This window comes from Marmota flaviventris, chromosome 11, assembly GCF_047511675.1.
Source record: "Marmota flaviventris isolate mMarFla1 chromosome 11, mMarFla1.hap1, whole genome shotgun sequence".
NCBI lineage: Eukaryota > Metazoa > Chordata > Mammalia > Rodentia > Sciuridae > Marmota > Marmota flaviventris.
This window is the reverse complement of record NC_092508.1, coordinates 28,374,512-28,395,699: the sequence shown is the minus strand read 5'-3', so window position 1 is coordinate 28,395,699 and position 21,188 is coordinate 28,374,512. Positions and strand designations below refer to the sequence as shown.

General features: G+C 42.8%; 1 non-coding gene across 1 annotated transcript; it reads left to right on the top strand.

Moving 5' to 3' along the window:
* Window positions 1-20,750: 20,750 nt before the first annotated feature.
* On the top strand, window positions 20,751-20,856 carry LOC114097982 (U6 spliceosomal RNA). The gene has a single exon (XR_003583648.2). It is a non-coding gene; the product is annotated as a U6 spliceosomal RNA (small nuclear RNA).
* Window positions 20,857-21,188: the final 332 nt, after the last annotated feature.

Here is a 21,188-nt window from a genome sequence, read left to right as displayed (position 1 = left end):
CAGTCTAGGGATACAAAAGCTGCACTCCTCGCCTGATTCAGGAGGACATCCCTACTCCACAACTCCTGGTGAGATACTAAGGCACCTGCACCCTGGTTGGATTCCCTCCCCCCTCTTGCAGCCCTAATACCCACAGGTGTGGTTCCCCAGAAGCCCCTCCACCCCACCTGACTCAAGTCACCTGCCTGGAGGATCTGGCCCCAATTCCAATCGTAGCACAACTTTCCATTAAAATGTGTCATGGGTGTTATCTACTCTGTCATCTCCACATCTAATCAAGAGGTAGAGATTTCCCTGGTGCTTCTCTGCTGGTACACAAAAGATCTTTTCCTATTGTCTTTTATGTCCTTTGTAAATTGAATCACCTAGTTTGTTTTGGCCAGGATAATAATACCAGTAAATGGTTGTATTGGTTCGGGATGCTGGTTCTTTGTAAGCTGGCACCCTTCCTGCTTTTTATTGCATTCCAAGTAGTTATTTCAGATCTTGTAAAACAACAGCTCTTCCTTAAACACCTTGATTTTCCTATTACCTAAATTTAGTTTCTTCTTTCGGTACTTGAATTATTTCCTTAGGGAATGTAAAGATCCCATAAATTCCTTTTTTATTTCTTTTTTTCATGAGATTATTCCTAGTATTTCTATATAGTAATTTGAAACTTATTGAAATAAATTACAGTAGTACCTATTCTTTATAGCTCATTATCATCAAGAATGCAATATATCATGGATTAAATCACACTCCCCCCAAACATCACTATAACCAACCAAAGCCTAATGCAGGGCCACTAGAGCATAATAGGAAATACTGGCTTGTATTTTCAAAGTAACTTGTTGAGTCTTCACTCCCTCATAGGCATGAGGGCAACAGGAGTGCATGGAGGTGAGGGAGTAGGAACCAGGGAGTGGCAGGGGACTTTCACATACCTTGAGCACTGGGTTTTGTCTATACCTCTGGTGAAGTCTCTTGATAGACCTTCAACCATCTAGCCTCATGAAATTTCCCCTTATGTTCTCAGGAAAGGACACATGGAGGGGGGCAAAGAGTGTCCAAATAGAATGGCATACTTTCTCTCCATTCATTCCTTCCACAAATATTTTTGAACACCTTCCATAGTACTATGTCCAGGTCATACTTCTGTAGGCACCAAGCCTCACAGAACTCTGTTCATGCTCCTGGCTATAGTTTGGATCTTGAATATCTCCCAAAGACCCATGTGTTCAGGGCTTGGCCCTCAGGGTGGTGCTACTTAGGAGGCAGTGGGGCCTAGTGTGTGTGTGTGTGTGGGGGGGGGGGTCTTTACTTTGTTGGGGGAATGAACTTGAAGGGGACTATAGGACTCCAAGCCATTTCTCACACTCCTTTGCTCACTGGTCACAAGATGAACAGCTTTATTCTGCCATGTACTTCTGCCATGTGCTTTCTGCCAGTCCAAAAAGTGGTGGGAACAAGCAATCATGGACTATAACCTCCAAAACTGTGAGCCAAACTAAACCTTTCCTCTTTATAAGTTGATTATTAGTTGTTATGACAGAAAGCTAACACATCTCCCTGCTCCCAATCCTAACTTGCAATGTGATCCTTGTTCCTGAATCCCATAATAAAATATAATGAAAATATTCCATCTCTCATTGCCAACTCTAAAAATCCCAGTGGACAAAATCCTATTGGATTAGTCCATTATTGTCTCCCACCCCAGTCCAACTGGTTGTAGCTACAGGGCCTATCCCAGGGCAGCTGCTGAGAGTGACACTTCATAAGCACAATATCACTTTTGTTTTTCTCCAAAAACACTATCTGCTGATCAATTTTCAGATAATCCTGCCAATCAAATAATCCTATCTTTCCATGGCTGTGCCTGTGAGCATGCGATGTCCCTGGTATAACAATGCTCATGCACATTCTCTATCTCTGTGTGATGGTAATAGTTGATTGTGAGTGAAAAATGAGAATTTTGTCTGGCTCCTCCAAGAGAAGACAAATAAGCCTGAGTTGTAAGGAGTATCTGACCAAAGGGAAACCCAGAAGGAGGGAGGAGAGAGAAAACCATGTCATCACATTCTGAAATGCAGGTGGCTGTTGCCTCTTAAATAAACCAGAGTTTCCATCTGTGTTGGGTGAGAGCAAGAAATGAGGAAGAAAAGCCGCCTGGAGAAAGAGACAAAATGAACCCTGCTCTAGCCAAGGAGGGTGCTCATCTGAACCAGAAAAAGAATCCCAGGGAAAGATGTCTTGAGAAACAAAGACCCTGGGCTTACAGAGCCAGACTAAGACATCCTGCTTGGAGCACGTGGGATCTCTGTATCCGGCTTCTGCAGTCACTGAACAATGAGCCAGGCTTCTGCAATATACATCTGCATTTGCTCACCTGAATACATAAAAGTGCTTAAAAATCGAGTATCTACACTGTTTCTTTTTACAAGCTGACTCTATTCCAAAAAAGTATTTAAATAATACATTACTACGTTTCTGCATAATCTCTTAACAGATTCAAGCATATGTGTTACAACCCTGGACAGGTATTGGTACCTTTGTTCATCCCAGCCTTTCCTTTTAGAAATCACAGTCCCTCCTTTGGTATGCCAGAGTGACACATTTTCCATGTACTTCAAGAGAATAAAAATATATTTTTTTTGCATTAAAAATAGAATCACAACAGGCACACAGTTAATTAGACATTTAAACAAAGGGTAACCAAATCTTCTATTCTTATGGCTGATCCACTTTCAAAACTGCCAGAAAAGGCTTAACCATCCCATCACTAAATCAAAATCTGTGGAACTAGTATAATGTGTTGATGATTAACCTTGTCAGCTTTAAAAAAAATAACCTTCCTCGTTTATGCCATTATAGTAAAGGATTCCCCTTTCCCATGCGGCAGGTCCAGAATGAAAGTGGGTTGTTGCCATGGCAACAGCATACAAGGCAGAGAACCCAAGAAGGGGGAGTCTCTTCACCCAAGGCCAGAGCCACAAGAAAGTCCCCTGCCCTCCAAGTGGTAGCAGCAAAGACAAGCAACCAGCCATGATGTCACACTGCCAGATGGCCCACTGTTGACATGGGGTTTTCCCCTTAACTGATTATTTGCATAATCCTGGATCACTTGTTCAAAGGAAAATTTAAAATTCACTTAAATATATGTCGACATACTTATCGGACTGTTTTTCTCTTTTGAACAGCCTTGCATTTGGAACTTTCTCAAACACCTAGCACACAACTTTCTTACACATGAAGCTAAATACAGTATATATTTAACCATTTATTGGTTCCCTTTTTGAGCCAGGTATTGCTCAAGATTCTGAAGTGAAAAGACAGGTTCTCTCTCCTCAGGGGGCTCAGTGTTTAGAGTAGACAAGCAAATGTAAAGATCCATATAACCTTACAGCTCTGTCTAAAGGGTGAGGATTCAGGAGTATAGCCTGTCACCCCTGGAGGAATACACCGGCTGGGGAGAAAGGACACAGGTGCGTCACATGACTTGATCCCCCCTGAAAATGAACAAGGAGGTAGAGGGTCTTCTTTGGTTTGTCTGCTCCCTTTGAGACCATGCTAGCAGACAAGATAGCCTGAACAAAGACCCCAAGGTAAAAGTAGCCCGCTCCATGTATGGAAAGTGTACACAGCTCAGTAGTGTGGAACAAGAACCAGTAAGGCAGAGCATGGTGGGAGCTGAGTTAGAAATCTGGGAAGCTAAGGTGTTGACAGAACATTGAAGTCCTCCATGGAGACACTGGGCTGTGTTTTCTGGGCAACAGAGGCACCGATATGGCAAAGCCTGCCATTTGGATGAATTCTTAGTGGCAGTGGGGAGAACTGCTTAACAGATAAAGTTACAATCAAGAGGACCATGTCCAAGGCTGCTTCAGATATCCAGACAAGAGCCAAATAAGAGTAGTAGGGATAGAAGGTAAGGATAGTTTCTAGAAACATTTAAGGAATAGTCTCTCATAGCTCCTCAGCATGACTCACCTCCCCAAGTCCCTAAGATTCAAATCTCCATCCTCCTCTCTAAAACCAATTCTAACACCAAGAAAAACCTGGAGAAGGAAGGATAAGATTTGCAGCAACCTGTTCCATAAAGCACCTATGTAACAGTACACAGTGTATCCATTCCCTGAACCACTTAAAATGAATGTAATCACTTGAGATCCTATTGGCTAAGTTGATGGACAGGCAAATATATTCCTTTCTTGAATTTAGTCCATTCCACAGTTTGTCATCATTTAGTGGTCATGGGAGGTCAGAAAAAGAAAGAAGAGTTTTATCAAGTTCTGATTAATATATCAATGCCAACTCAGAGTGGCCGGCAAAACAAAACTGATAAGGCCTCAGATTGAGATAGGATCGTTCCTCTGTAGCTCTCCTGGTTTCACAGTGAATATGAATTTTCAGAGCATTCCTATAAAGTAAGAAAGAGACAAAGGGTGTTGGCACCTTTTCAGTAGAGAAAAAAGAATCGAATGCTTGAAGAGGTGAGCTGACTGGGCAGAGGCAAGGGCATGGTAGGCAAGCCCCAGAGCAGACTTGGGACTTTCTGATTCCTCTTCCTGGTTTTTTTTTTTTTTTTTTTTTTTTCATCTAAGCCCCTTCTAATGAGGTTATTGTCTTTAACGCAGCCTGTCCAGATCTCATCCAAAAAGAGGAAGCAAAGACCTGGGTAATTTTCCAGATAATTTCCTTAAAAGAAAAAAAAGCAACATCTCTTTCCTCCAAATTGTTTATAATTGATGCAATACAGGAAGTCTCACTGCCTTTTAATGAGTTCCCAAACTCAAATTCTGCTATTTAATTTTTTTAAAAATCTGCCTTTGCCTAAAATAATTCAAGTGGAAAGGGAGGTTTTTGCCTAAATTATGAAAATTATCTCAACTTACTTCTTCATATAACCAAGGGAGCAGTGGGCACTGACTGCTTGGTATCTGGGCCATAGGAATCAATCCCTTCCCCATGTCCTGTGGCACAAAGTGCCCCTGTGGTGTTGGCATAGGGGTGCAGGAGAACCCGTACCCACCCACCCTCCACCACCCTGCTCAAGTTCAACATTGTGTTGTCCCTTTCTGTTTGACATTATATAAGTGTTCATCATTCACTCTCTTTGCATATCCTAAGACTGCAACAGACCCCCACTGCTTTATTTCATTTATATACAAGTGAAAATGCTGGACTTAAACTAATGACTGGAAGCAATGATTCATTTCAATTTGTGCTGGAGGGTCCGTCTTGGACTCACCGTATTTTAGCCTGTATTGATATGATGGGGAAATTGAGCTAACAGTGATGAAGCAAGGAAATGACTTTGTTGCCTGCTTTTTTGCCAAGGCACACATGCCAGTTCTTTGTTGCTTAGTCTCTGCTATTTGCCACGCTGCTTTTGTCTTTCCCACATTGAGCCACTCTTCCTTACTCCTTCTCCTTGCATCTCTTGGGATAGGTCACATGCCGCTGGATGCTTTAGTTCAGTGAAAACCTTGGACTGTACAATGTGGTCCACAGACAAGGATTCAGCTGTAAAGAAGCAGCCTGATCCTGAAGCTATTTTGGAGTCAGATTTTGAGTCTATAGCAGGACACCAACTGTTTGTCTCTTCACCAGGGCTTTCACACAAAGCTTCAAACCTGGACAATGAACAGAGACAGCTCCTCGGGGTAGGCATGTGGGCAATGAGAAGAACCAAGAACAAAGGATAAAGGATGCTCACCAAGCCACCCGGGTACCCAGCAGGGACATATACTGCCTGCAGCAGGCATCCCAGTTTGGAAGTTTTTCTCTTCTGGATTCACACATCTCCTGAAAGGAAGGGCTCCTGTCTGAGATAAAAATCACATGAAGACATGTGATTAGACATGATTTCCCAAAATGTAAGAGCAGTCAGCAGACTACATCCAACTCATTGTCTCTAAGCGGTTAAGGCAGGAGGAGGAAAAAGCAGGCAGGAGGGAGAGTGTGGGGGAAGGAAAGCAGGGGCTCTGGAGTCTTTGTTTCTCTCCCATCTGGCTGGAAGCCAGAGGCGAAGATCGAAGAGACCTATCTTTTGTCCACCGATCTGACAGTCATCCCATGTTACCACTCGGCAAAATCAAAGTGAAATGCATTCACACATTCGTGCCCATCACTCAAAAGGTTACGGAGAAATCTCTCTTCCTGGGTCTGTGGCAACAGGGGTGCAATGTAGCTTTCTGTTTTCAGGGTCATAATAAATTTAAGAGATTTTCACTTTTTACGCTATGGTCTGCCATCATTAGCATTCTCCTAGTCTTCCAAGGGGACCCAAAGCATGTGCTCTGTGGCTTTAAGGGAAGTGAGAGCCCTTCCTAGCCCTCTATATCCACTCTGGTGAGGCTTGAGCATGTAAAGTTTCAGGATATACATAATTCAAAAGATATGAAGAAGATTTTCTTCATTCTCCATCTATCCCTGCATACAACAACCCCCCCTCCTTCCTTTCTGGCTTATAACAAATGTTAATTTAATCAACTGGCAGTAGATTGCACTGGTTGCTGACTCATGCCAGACATGGCCCCTGCGGACTCACCAAGCTCTGCCATCTCATTTAGAAATGAACGATAAAGAAGGATCAGCCAGAGCTGACCACCTTTCTTCTTCTGTTGTCTTTTGCTCCCTCCTGTTCTTACACCCTCTCCCCTAAAAAAGATCCTTTATAAATGTATCCCCTGCTACACAGGCAAGTCATCCACATGGCAGCCTGAGCCAACGCAAGGGTCTGAGCTATTACAAGTTGTGCAGTCTCTGAACTGTCCCTGAGACATCTGGGACATGCCCCCTTGACCTGGGGACTGCTTTCTAGATAAAGCCCAGGTGTGGCCGAGGGAAGGAAGGGGAGATCTGCAGAAGGGCAGTAAGGCAGATCCAAGCCTAGTTATCCAAGCCGTGTGCGCATGCATGTCAGGATGACAGCCTGTGTGTGGTGAACCTGCCATGGAAGTTGATTTAAAAGTGTGGAGGACCAGCTCCCATGAAGGAGCACCTTCCCCTTCTCCAAGCCAGCAGGAGTGGGGGGCTCTTGGCCCCCTGGGGACAGCTGTGAATGGAGGGTAGAGGGAAGGGATGTTCCTAGAGACAAGGCAGGAGTAGCAGGTAGAAGGGAAAAGGATGGAGAGAATGGAACAGTAAAGAAATGCTTCCCAAAGGAAAGGACCCAGAGCTTAGAAGATGTCTAGGCTAAGCCTCGGTAGTCTTGTGGCCTACTTCTTTTTCTTTTCTTTCATTTTAGCATTTCACTTATAAAGAAGCATTCTCCATTTTTGCCCCAGAGGGATTCCTTTAAAACCTTCCCTACCATGAACCTCCAAATAATTGCTGAGCACTAATGTATAGGGTCCTCTGTGAGGAAATAGAATGCCATTTTGCCTCTCCTCTCTGAATGCCTTGGAAAGCACTTATGGCATTCCAAGCACCATTCCACCCATTATTTTGTTTGCTCTCTCCTCCTAATCACCTGTAAAGCACACAGAGCTGGTCATATTAGGCCAGTTCTACAGAGGAGCTGAGCTCCCTGGGAGAGCTGGTGGAAGGCAGTCAAAACTGATACTGTCTCCACTAGACACCTCTCTCTCTGGGGGTTGCGCACCAGAGGTCTAATTGCTTAGACATTAGGCTTATGGTTTATTAAGCGAATGAAACAACAAAGCACTGAAACTTCCGGAGGGGGCTGACTCCTCTATTCACCAGGCCCCACCCACAGTGCTGACTGGCCCTGCTTTTCCTTTGATCTCAATTGTCAGTGAATCGTTTTATGCTTCATTGTACATCCCCACCGCCCAACTCCCCACACCACACTGGATTGTAAGTTCCTCCTGGCCAGGGACTTGATCTAGAGAGTTTTTGTGTCCCCAGGAAGGTTAAGAAAGAGGGTTTGCAGAGAGCAGATTTAAATTTTCCCATTGACTGCAAGCACATATTAAGATTTTTAAAGTGAGAAACCCAGCTACAGTCACCCTACTTTCAAATCCCTGCATTGAGATTGCCTTCTGCTGTGGTCATTCCCCTAGAATGGCACCCCCGTCCAGTTTCTTTTCAGTTCTTTTTTGGGTGAGGGTGCACATTTTCATGTGTCTTGGACTGGCTGCATTGTTTGGGTTCTAGAAGGCTCCCTGCTGACCAAGAGGACATTTACAATGGCAAAAGCACTTTGCCTTGGAACACAACTCCCTACAGAAAGACCAGGAAAGGGGACACGTGAGAACCACCCCCCGTCCCCGAGCATCCTTAGACATGGCACAACTAGTCTGTGCTTCTTTCTTCTGATTTATGGCTCTCCAACTTTGGGGGTCACTGGGGCACTGGGAAAGAACCAGCCCTGTGTGGGGGAGGCTTCGGCACCCAGTGCACAGCATTCTAACAGCACGTGCTTCACTGCCAAGAATGGAAGGCGGGGTTCGCTTTGTCCTTATTTGACCAGAAGGCTGGGGACGGAATGCTGCCTCAGTGCTCGGGCTGTAAACTCTTCAGGCGCTCGTAAACAAGAACACGGCCTGGTATGGCTTCTTGGCTAAACGTTTGCACAGTAACTCAAATGAGGCAGCAGACAGGAGTCAGGAGGGAGAAATAACCTCAAGAAGGGGTGGGGGAGGCTTGGGCTTCTTAGGCCTGGGGGATGGTACTGTACCCGGAGATGATGCTCAGCAGAGCCTCCAGGGACAGACTGCGAGCCCTCCCCGCTGCGCTGCACCACCTGCCAGAGCCATTTGCAAAGCAGCTTGTAAGAGCAGCTAAGGGAACGAGCCACTTGTCCATCCTACGTGCGGGAGGCCAACAAGGACTTTAAGTGTTGCTGAGAGGGGCAATAAAAAGGCATTAAATATTTTATCTATTTTGAACCCTCACAATTTGAACCAAGGTTATGTACAAGCTGAGAACTTATAGCTCAGGAATAACATTGGCTCAGCATGGTTAAGGCTGGTAGAAATATGAAAAAGATCATCATTATTTAATTCCAGTGTTAAGTGTTCAGTGATCAGTGGATCACCAGATCTATCCTGGCCTCACAGAGATGGAGCGCCAGCAGCTGGTAGACAGAGGTTATTAAGCCAACATGGCATGTTTCATTTTCTCTGTTGGGGACAACAAAGGAAGAGCCTCTTCCAGCTGCTATGTGCCACCTCCAAGGGTCTGAAGTAAAAGTACACTTGTCCCACAAAAAGTACTATTGTTCTTGATCCACAGGGGATTGGTCCCAGGACCCTTCCCACTCCAAGGATATCACAATCAGATGCTGAAGTCCCTTATATAAAATGGCATTATATTTTCATATAATCTAGGCATATCCTTTCATATATATTCAATTCTCCTAAAGTACTTGTAATACCTAATACAATGTAAAAGCTCTGTAAATAGTTATTACACTGTTATCATTTAGGAAAAATGACAAGGAAAAAAGGCTGTACATCTTCAACACAGATGCAATTTTTTCGGCATTGTTTTAGTTTGCAGTCGGCTGAACTGGCAGATGCAGAACCTGCAGATCTTAAGAACCAACTGTGCATCTGAGAATGAATTGACTGCTTCATTCATTTACTCTTACTAAAGCTCAGCCCTGCCACAATGTTAGACTTCTCCATTTTAAGTCTGTCTGCCTCTGATCCTTCTTAACAATTGAATTGGTCAGCTCAGACTGCCTTAACAAGGACCACAGACTTGGCGGTTTAAACAATAGAATTTTTTTTTTCTCAGTTCTGAAAACTGGAGTTCAAGATCCAGGGGCCATCAGGATGGGCTCCTTCTAAGGCCCTCTCTCTTTGGCTTGCAGATGGCACTTCCTCTGCCATCTCCACAAGTGCCTCCACTTTGGGTCCTAATCTCCTTATGGGACATCAGTCATAATGGATTAAGATCCACCCTGATTACCTCATTTTATCTAATCACCTCTTTAAAGGCCTTATTTCCAGAAGCATTCATGTTTGGAGCTCCTGGGGGTTAGGACTTCAATTTCCCATGAATTTGAGAAAGACACAGTTCAGTTCATAACAATTATGATTTTTTTGTGTGTGTCACAGAGCCAGAGGTGTTAGCCTCTGCAACTGCACAGGCATTTTGGCACACACAGGAAGACACAGGATCTGGCCTGCTATGTTTGCCTACCCACCATATCAACCATCTCTCCCAACAGAAGGTGAGACCAAATAATTCTACTGTTTCCGGTAGTAGTAAAGAAAAAAAAAAGTGCTTTCTTTGATTTTTACAGTCAATAATGCTACTGATAAAGGAGAGAGGACAGTAAGAATAGGCTCCTGAATCCTTGGGGCCTAGCAACATCTCACCCTTTATGTGTCTACTCCTGCCACCAGATCCCCTTAGTTTGGTAGCCAGTCCCTTTGCATGAAAGCAGCTACTGCCTGGTTGTTCCATTGCCAATGCCATGTCTGATTGGTCTATTTTGGTAAAGGAACAAGCTTCCCTTTGTCTTGAATATGAACTGGAATCTAGCACTCCATCAACCACATTGCAGAAGAAAAAAAAAAAAACATGTGGCAGGTTCACTTCTGGATCTCTTCTTCTGTCTTTCCTCCATCAGAGTGTCCCTAATCCCATCAGGTGTGATGTCATCATTGTTGCAAACCAGAGTCACTTCAAGCAGAAGCAGAACCACTTCCTAATTCCCAAGCATGTCCCATTGGGAACTTATGCCTGCTCAGAAATTTCCAACCATCCAGCCAGCCCCACTCAGACTTTTCCCAGGACAGCAATACTGAGACCTCTCAGGGGGTGAATTTTGGCCTCTTAAATACAGAAGAGTTAAACAGGTAGAGTCAAGAAAGCACTCTAGTGACATTTGTAATGCTTTAAAATAAAACCCATTTAGAATTTTCTGACCTGAAACCATGTTTTGTGTGTGTGCATTTTGTTTTTCGAAATGCTCCTTTGAGCCCAACGTGCTGGAGACATGACAGATTTGGCATTTCAATCCATGTCTGTTTGAATTCTAGGAATGCACATTGGCTAAGTTTTTTTGAGCATTTTCTGGTAAATTAAATCAGAGGTAGATATCAATGCAGGTAGATAAACAGACAAGATAAATTTAATTGTAAGAACACAGTGGGAAAATATCTTCCATTTGTCTTCTTCCTTTCTCATAATTCAAACCTTCATTTCTAGAAATTTAAAAATATTATAATAAGAAAGTCTCCATTGACCAAGACTCAGAGCCATAATCTAACCCCAGTGAATTAATACTATTTGTTTACTCAATGCATAGGACAAACGGGGTATATTGAGAGACAGATATGTAAATCTTTGTCCTCTAAGATCACATAATCAGAGTGGGGAGACACAGACACACAAAAGTATAATTAACAATGAAAAGCAGGAAAAGCTGATCTGTTCCAACTGAGTGGGTCAGATACTCTATGCTATTGGGTTTCAGAATGGGAATGATCACCCCACTGAAGAGGTCTCAGAGGAGATGTTATTTCGGCTTGGATTAGGGGCTTGGACTGGATCCTAATAGCAGTGTGTGTTTACTGAAGACTTTGGAGCAGGAGAGTGATATCATACCAAGGCTGGTGGTAGAGGTGAGAGTCCTGGCACAGGGCATAGGGTGTGATGGAGCAGGTGGGAAGAAAGCCTCGGAGACATTCCTGTAGACTCTGGCTGTGGCTGTGATCCAGGCACTAGGCAATCTGCACCTGAATTGAGGGTTGGCTGAGATGGGAAGATAGAGACAGATGAGGCAGAGGCTTACTGACAGTGGAGGTCAGAGGACAGAAACCAGGGTCCTGACCAGTGACCAGTTCTCCTTGTTCAAAGGGAAGGACTAGCTCCTGCTGGGCAGCTCTCACAGCCTCTCTGCCGGCCTTCCCCATCTCCCAGAGATGCAGAATCTTCCAGCACACCAAGTTTTCTAGTGGAAGTCCCAAGTCATCCCAAGAATGTAGTCTTGCCTTCGGAACAGGGTGGAAGAATGTTCAGGGCACATAAATTAATTAGGCAAAGCCAGTTGTCCAACAACAAATCACAGAGTTCTTTCTGGTTTTTGTAATCCCTTAGGTATCAACCCTAAACCAGACCTCCATCTTGATTGTATGTAAAAAATGGTTAAGACTTGGCTGGCTTGACTTCAGAGCATACCTTTGTTGCCTTTTGGATTCTGTAGAGGTTTTAGCCCTGCTAAACATCTGTTGTCTACATTCCCCCTTTCTGACAGCCTTTATTTCTAATTGAATTTCACCTATGACCCTAGGGGTCCCATGATCCACCTGTCCTTATTGGCATATTTAAGCTCCTGGCTCAAATGTCTCAAATGTCCCCTAAAGCTAAACATCTCTAAACTTTTCATTTACATGAAATTACTTCCCTTTATTATTTGAGCTAGTTAAAGTTCTGTATTCTGCTGTGTGCAATTACAAAGTCCCTGATCCAGGCTCTTGGTTTAATTGTGTCATTGTGGAAGGGACTCTGGGAAGAAAGGCAAAATGTGACACCATATTACAGTGTGAACTGGCCCTGAAATCTTTGTCAAAACTCTGCATCTCTCTAGGGTTTGGTTTCTTCATAAACAATACAAGGAGTCATTCAAGCCGATCTCTAATGATCCCTCCAGCTTGGACATTCTGACATTAAAATTCCCACCTAGTTCCTAAAGCACTAGTGAACTGAGCCCCTTTCTTATGATCTGCATCCATCACAGTCATGTCACTAGCTGTCTGACACCACACCGTGGTCTATGAGTGCAAGATGGACTAAGGAATTAAATGTGGTTCCAGATTTTTGAAGACAGGTAGCCATAAACTGACATTAGCATAAAGAAAATTGTCAAGTGTTTCTTTTTTTGTGTGGAGCAGGAAGGACATTGGGAAGAATAAAGAAGGCATGAGGTAGGTAGGAAGCAAGGTCACTTTTAGACATATTGAACTGGAGTAAATGTGAAACAGACAAAAAAAAAAAATCCAAACTGGAGACTCCACACCAGAGGGGAGACTCAGACTTTGCATTAGCATAAAAATAGCCAGGTGACTTTGAAGTGAGGGGTGGGTATACACACAGGGCCATAGCTGGAGAGAGATACTCACCTGGAGACACTCTGATGGAGGCAGGGACTTAGAGGTGAAGCTGAAACCACAGACCAAGTAACATGTCAGGGGAGAGGGCAAAAAGAAGAACCTTAGGACTTAAACATAACAGAAGACCATGTCTCATGAGAAATAAAAGAAAGAAGAAAAGGAAAGAATATTAAAGAACAAAGGAAGAAACAGAGAAGAGAGCAATTTCCTCTGAATTGTTGCTTATTCTGGGCTCTTCACATATGTCAACATTAAACATTGTGTGGGAAACATTAAGGGTGAATTTTAGGAAAGAAACAGAAAAAAACAATCTAGGAGAGACATCCTTGGGTTTATGTCCTTGGGCTCATGCAGTGGAGCAATTTTTCCACTGTCCAAGGAATGGGCAAAAGAAGGATCATGAAGCCAAGTTCAGGTCATGTCAGCAGCACCCAGCTCTTGACACTTCCCAAGAGTGATGGATCTAAACATTTGCTACAATCCATTAGAGATTATAGTAAATGTTTAGATATCCTGCATCACTGCCCTTTCTTGAAATCACACACCCTGACAATGCTCACCCTGGGCACATTCCTACAGTTCTCTCCGTTTTTTCCTTGGGTTTCTCTGAAGCTACGGATGCTTCACCCAGGGAACACTCAAAGCTAATGTCCGTTTTCCCTCAACCTCCAGCCACTGAGAGCCAGGTATTAATGCCCAGCCCTTTCTGCCGCCCATGGTAGAGATCTCCACGTATCTGTATGCTCGCTTTTCCTCCTCTAGCCACAGTTTCCCCACTCCCTCATTCCTGTTTCCTAGGATCACCTCTGAAATAAACTATGTGCACTCAGTTCTTGACTGAGGCTCTGCTTTCAGGAAAACCCAGGCCAAGGCAAAGATAAGCTAGCCTGGGTGGTGGCAGACCAAGAAACACTGGCAGAAGCATGAGTGCACATTTCCTTTAAAGCCCTGAAATGCTAAATAAATAGAACAGATCTTGGCTTACCTCTGTAATGAGCAAAGGCTGAGCTGTGTCCTGTGGGGGCAGACAGAGATACTACTCTGGAAGTATCCAAGGGCCTTGGTCATAAATCCCTCTGGGCAGGGTGAACATGCAGTACTAGTTCTCAGGACTTCACACTGAGAATGCAAACAAGCACAAGACCCATGCACATCATAGCAGAATCATGCATCCGCTTTGGGTGGTCACCTTCCTTAGGTTAGGGGCTGTAGCCTAGGAGCCTTTGTAGTATGAAGGTTGAGAAAGTGTGTCTTGTTTCATTGTTGGATTCATCCCCACAATATTTTAAAGCCAACATAGCTTAAGGGATAGGAAGTTCAATTGCAGTAGAGGGGGCCTACTATATATCATTTATGCTATTGTCTGGCACCTGGAGGCATTTGAATGAACAACTCTAACTCCAACTATTTGGGAGAGGGGCTTTTGTTCCAGCCCACTCTTCTAATGGCACCTGCAGCTTATTCTCCATGTTGCTTCCCTCCTAATTCCCTATCCTTGATCCACCTTGAAGTTCTCTGATGGTTTTACTGTTCATCACCTTCTTGGACCTGCAACAACCATTTGTCTTCAATACCATGCTGCTTCTACCTTAGGAGAAGGGTGGTCCTGGGTAGGTTAGGCAACTCTTATCATTTTTCCATAACTTGGGCTCTGACCCATTGCATAATTCTCTATAAAATAGGGACATTGCCAGTAACTGACTCTATCCAAGTCTTGAGAAGATCATAAGGGAGTTTCAAAGGTCAAGGTCTGATATCTCTGCTCGCCAAGTTCACGGAGAGCTCCTTACTGGTCCTCTCTCCCCCAGGCCAGGGACACCATATTGCTCAGGCTTTGCCCCTTCTTTTCTGCTCTACCACCTTTCAAAGTGCTGGTTTTCCAGATTCCAGTGTTGGCTACTACTTCAGATGTCTTTCTCTTCCCATCTAAACACCAACCATCAGCCTCTTTTGGCAGAGCACCATATTACCCTCGGCTGCATTTAAAATTTTTAAAGTATTTAAGAAATGTATTGTTTTCATACTTAACAAAGTAATTTTAATTCTTCATTCTGCCAGCTCCTTTTATTAGAGGAGACCTACACCTTGCCTTTACATATCCACAGGATTATCTAAGAGTTGTTTTTTTTTTGATAGAGCAGGGTGATAATATTTCAGCATTAATTGACACACAGACTTTAGCCTTAACCTGGATTTGATGCATCGCCACGATTTTATTTAACCATCACAATGACAAATACATCTTTTATCGTCGTAAAGGTTGTCAAGGCTTCTTATTAAAAGGGAAGAAAGTAAAACTTGTGGCCTAACAAAGCCACTTCACATTCTCCACCCAGAACTCATTTAAAGCTAGGGATTCCATATCTGCTTTAAAGGCAGAATGCAGACCAGACAACTGCACAAACATCCTTTGTTGTTATTGTTGTTGTTTTCCTTTAATGCAATGCAAAGATCTTAAAATTTAAACATGAATGGAAATGAGAATACTGGGGGTTGTATTTTTTATGGGTAAGGTAAGGGCTCTTCAAGGGTAACTCTGAGTTTTTATGACATTCACGTCAGGGGTTGATTATAGAACCTAAAATTATCATCCGCAAGATGTGACTCTTCTGTTTGGAAAGCTTTCTTCAACCTGAATTTTGCTGCCAACAGAATAGAATTTCTAAGTGACTGTAAATTTGTAAGCAACACCTCCCCAACCCCCCTCTTATCTCAAAACCCTTGGAAAGACAACTTGGCATTGGACCTGAGTGGACTGTTTGAAAGCCACCTCTGATCCCTAAGTTGTCTCTCTGCAGCCTCTCTGTGGTGTAAAGTTGGGTGAGAGATAGGAAATCTGGGACTTGGCTTTCTTCCACCCCAAACAGGTGATTTGGGCTGCAAATTCCAATACCATCCATTGCATGTCTGATTCTCCAGGCAGAGGTCTCCTTGGGCCCATCACATGTGTCCTGGATTTCCCAGCTTTATTTCGAGCCCTATTTCATCTGTCGCTGCTCATACCTCTGCTCAGGTTCATGGTAAATGGTCTGTTTCTGTCAATGACTTTTTCATCTGTGTCAGGAAAAGGCCCATTAGACAAATCCAAGGGGACAAGTTCAGAGAGTTTGTCAGTTCCCGTCACTTTCAGGTCTGGCTGTGCAGTGGAGCACGGACTCACAACAGACTTGTCAAGATGGGCAGCTTCTTCTGGAAGAATTTATCTCAATGGAGACAAATGCCTGAGGAGTGAAAAATATCAAAGACCAGCACTTGGACCTGCTGAACGGAAAAGAGATGTCTGTGAATAAATTAAAGGAAGTTGGAGTCTCACTCCTCACAGGGGAAGTGGGGAGACAATGGGATATATCCAAGAATATTTGGGTGTGCTTAGTAAGAACCTGATATAAATAAGGAAGGGATCATTTCTTTTCATCTTTTTTTGTTTTGTTTTCATTTTTTGTACTGGGGATTGAACCCACTTTGCCCTGAGCTGCATACCCAGCCCTTTTTGGTATTTATTTTGAGACAAGGTCTAGCTAAGTTGCTGAGGATCTTGCTAAGAGGCTGAGGCTGGCCTTGAACTTTTAATCATTCTGCCTCAGGCTCCAGACTTGCTGGTATTACATGCATGCATCGAGAATTCCTTATCAACAATTAATTTCAATATTTTCAAATTACCGATAATCAGTAGTTATTAATAAGGGCAATTAAAGACAATATCTTGTCTTATTTCATGGAGAGTGTAGGATATAACTTCCACATCTTTCCATTGCCCAATTAAGTAAGCACCTCACCACTCGTAGCCTCATGCACTCTGCCTTCTGAACTCAGTGAGAAAATGGTTCTGGCTGCAGCCTAAGGCCAAACCCTCCTCTTGTCCATCAGACTCTCCTACCCTAGCACTCTGCCATGCACTCCTTCCTAGACAGTCTTGTGCATTATCACATTATCTTCTTGCCTTGGTCATGCTTTCAGTTTACAGCTGCAATAGCTTCGATTTAAAAACTAAAAAATCTTTTAACTCCAGATTTCTTTTCAGTTGCCTATCATTTTTCTGCCACCCTTTCAGCAAAATTCTTTTATCAACTTCTCTTGAGCAAACTCCAGGAAACAAAAAAAGCTGTCACATTCACCAATGACTTCCACATAACCAAAATCAATGCTCAGTTTCACAACATTAGCCCTAATTGACTGCTCCGTATAATAAATATATTTACTTGTTCTTTTATTCATTATCCATGCCCCCCCACACATCATACTGGAAGCAATTCTCATGAGAAAATAGAAACTTTGCCCTGATTACCACGTATCCACAACTCCAAGAACACTATGTGCCTGGTGTATATTAGGTACTCAATAAGTACTTTCTGAGCAAACAATTCAATCAATTCATTAATCATCACAAGGATGTGGTTCAGATGGCACCTGTGCATTAGTAAAGAGAACAAAAATTTCTTTGAGACATGTATGCAATATATAGCCTTGAAATTTGCCATGGTCTATGAAGCAATGCTGTCCATACTCAGAAATGGAGAAGCAAGGTAAGAAAAGGAAGCCAATATTTATTTAGTGTCTACTGCATAGCAAGCACTAGACTAGCCAATTTCATATGTGTTTTCTCATTCGCTCCTCACAACAATCTTTTGCTCTGACCATCTCCTTTTTCCAGATGAATAAACTAAGGCAAAAAGAGAGGTTAAATAGATTGTCCAACTTTACTCAAACATGAGTTCAGCTTGAATGAGGAAGCAATATAGTTTTCTAAGTTCCCTTAGGCTAGACATGAAATGCTGTGAATTCACAAAAAATCTCAGGCACTGGGTTGATAAAGATATATGTCAGACTTTTCAAAGTAAAATATATATTCATTTTAGAATATTGGTGGTGGTGGTTTTATTGTCAAAATCCACAATAGTAAATAAAACAGTGGAGCTCAATGTGACTTTAATGTTTGTTATCTTTTTCCAAATGTCCTCACTATCACAAGAGGTGCAGAACCATCATTCACAGCACTCACATATCTGTAGGGTAGCCATCCGGCCAAAGGTGCCAGGTAAAATACAGGATGGCCAGTTAAATTTCACTTCAAATGAAACACAAATAATGTTTTAGCACTGCACACAGTACATGCAGGTGTACCTGTGCAACTGCAGGTAAGATTGAGGAAATGGGAGCCAGAGGGTATGATCCATGCACAATGTCTAATGGGGACAGAGGAGTCCATATTCCACACAGAGCATGGGACATATTGATTCTAAAATATACTTATTGGTGGGCTGGGGATATAGCTCAGTTGGTAGAGTGCTTGCGTCCCATGCATAAGGCCCTGGGTTCAATCCCCAGCACCACCAAAAAAAAAAAAAAAGAAAGAAAGAAAGAAAGAAATGCTACATTTAAAAAAAAAAATAAAATATACTTATTGTTTATCAGGCCAAAAAGAGAAAACCTGAGTGGCAGGGGTGGGGTTCCAAGAGGCCTGGAGATAAACTAGCCCCTTCCTCATAAAAAAACGGAGGATGAGTCATCTGGCTTCCATTTTTTCAAAGTCTTCTGAAGGATACTCTCCCTCTTTTCAGTCTTCACTTATTTGACAAAATCTGTCTTGGAATATGATGGGGAAAATAGGGGAACTGTAAAACTCAAATTTAGCTGTATTTCTGTATTTTTATTAAGTCTGGTAACCCTACATCTGGCCAAGTAGTTTGGTCACCATTCTCATACTGATCCCAACACACTATGAGACAGGTTTTGTCAAGGAAGTAAAGACAGAAAGAAGGGAGTCCTTTCAAAGGACTTTGAAAAGATGAAAGCCAAATGACATATTGTTCAGCTTTTTATGGGAGAAGGGCTAGTTGGTCTCCAGGACCCTGGAGCCTCACCCCTGCCATTAAAGTCTTCTCTTTATGGCTCAGAAATTGAACAATTTGTCAGGCACAGTGGTGCATTCATGTAATCCCAGCATCTCAGGAGGCTGAGGCAGGAGGACCACAAGTTCAAAGCCAGTCTAAGCAATTTAGCAAGGCCCTAAGCAACTCAGCAAGACCCTGTCTCTAAATAAAATATTAAAAAGGGTTGGGGATATGACTTACTGGTTGAGTATTCTGGGTTAAATCCTCATTATCAAAAGAAAAAAGAAAGACAGAAAGTGAACAACTGTGGACAAATCTCTTACCCTCTCTAGCCTCAGTTTCCTTATCTGCAGGTTGTAACAGTATTCTTAGTTATCAGAAATAAAACATGTAATGTCATTTGGCTGACTTCCACAGATAAGTGCTCAGTTGAGACCTCACTGAAGCTTTAAACAGAAACCCAAATGATTATAAAAAGAGAAGCTATCTGGAGAGAGGTCAAGAGTTCACATGAAAGTGGATGCAGTTGTACCTGTGCAACTGCAGGTTAAGATTGAGGCTATGGGGGCCAGAGAGAACAATGCATGCAAACTATTTAAGGGGGACAGAGGATTCCATACTGACCTGCTTTTCTGAACAAAAATAAAAGACACCAGATTTTTAGTAAAGTAAAAATTTCATAACTAGGGCAAAAGCAAGGATAATCTATAAATCACTCTCCCTGTAGTAGGTTTAAATGGTGAATTGAAATGTGTGCTAAATGAAGAAGAAAATATAAAGACTGGGCATAAACAACTTGGAGTAGGATCAAGTTAAAATCACAAGGAAATGAACCCCACCAATGCCTGAGACTGTGGATAATGGGTATCATGAAGTAGGGCAGTGCTGTGGACTGAACTATGGTCCCACCAAATTCATATGTTGAAACCCTATGTGACTATATGAAGTCATAAAGATGGGATCTCATCTGATAGCATGGTGACCTAATAAGAAGAGGAATGGGAAGATCAATCTCAATCTCTCCCTTTCCTTCTCTCTCCCTCCCCCTTCTCTCCCTCTCCCTCCAACCACACACTATGGCAAGACCATGTAAGAAGAATACAGACACTCCTAAGTAAAGAAGAGAGCCTTCTCCAGAATCCAACTATGTTATCACCCCCCATCTTTGACCTTCAGCCTCTAGAACTATGAGAATATAAATTTCTGTTGTTTGATTATAAATTTCTGTCCATGATATTTTGTTATGGCAGCGGGTGCTGACTAAGCCAGGCAGTAAGGAATTAAAATCTGTAGGAGCACCAGTGTAACATGTTTTAAGAAACTTGTATGAAAAGATTACAGTGATTTAATATCAAGTAGAATATAGAGCAAGGAAGAGAGATGGAGTCCGTGAGATGAAGAGACAAAAGCAACCTAGCAATGGACGGAATATTCAGGAATGAAGGTGCTCTCCCCTTGTTAGCAGCCTTGGGTTTATCAAGGCTCTGAACAAAAGGAATTGATGATGGAAGCTTAGACACCTCACCTGGAGGATGTGGGTTGGATACAGGTTGACAAGGCTGCACTATGAGTGTTCAGTGCTGGTGGGAGAGATCTAGATTCTAACTTCAAAATTCAGAGAACTTTAATGCATTCTCATTGATATTTTGCTTGGATTAAAAGGGGGAAAATAAGGCACAATCAAACGACACCTCCTGTTCAAGTTTCATTCACTTAAGCCATCCAATCATCCCAGGGATTTGAAGAAGCAGGCTGTTGTGGTTTAGACATCGTGTCCCCCAAAAGCTCACAGGTGAGACAATGCAAGAAGATTTGGAGGAAAGATTATTGGGTTATAGCCTTAACCTAAACAGTGAATTGATCCCTGATGGGATTAACTCGGTGGTGGTTGGAGGCAGGTGGGGTGTGGCTGGAGGAAGTGCACATATACTAAAATTGGAATACAGAGAAGATTAGCATATCCCCTGTGCAAGTATGACATGCAAATTCATGAAGTATTCCATATTTTTTAGATGAATGGATAAAAAAATGTGGCATATATACACAGTGGAATATTACTCAGCACTAAAAGAGAATAAAATCATAGCATTTGCAGGTAAATGGATGGAGTTGGAGAAGATAATGCTAATGAAGTTAGTCAAACCCAAAAAAACAATGCCGAATGTTTTCTCTGATATAAGGAGCCTGATTCATAGTGGGGTAGGGAGGGGGAGCATGGGAGGAATAGATGAACTCTAGACAGTGCAGAGAGGTGGGAGGAGAAAGGAGGGGGCAGTGGGTTAGAAATGATAGTGGAATGTGATGGACATCATTATTCAAAGTACATGTATGAAGACATGAA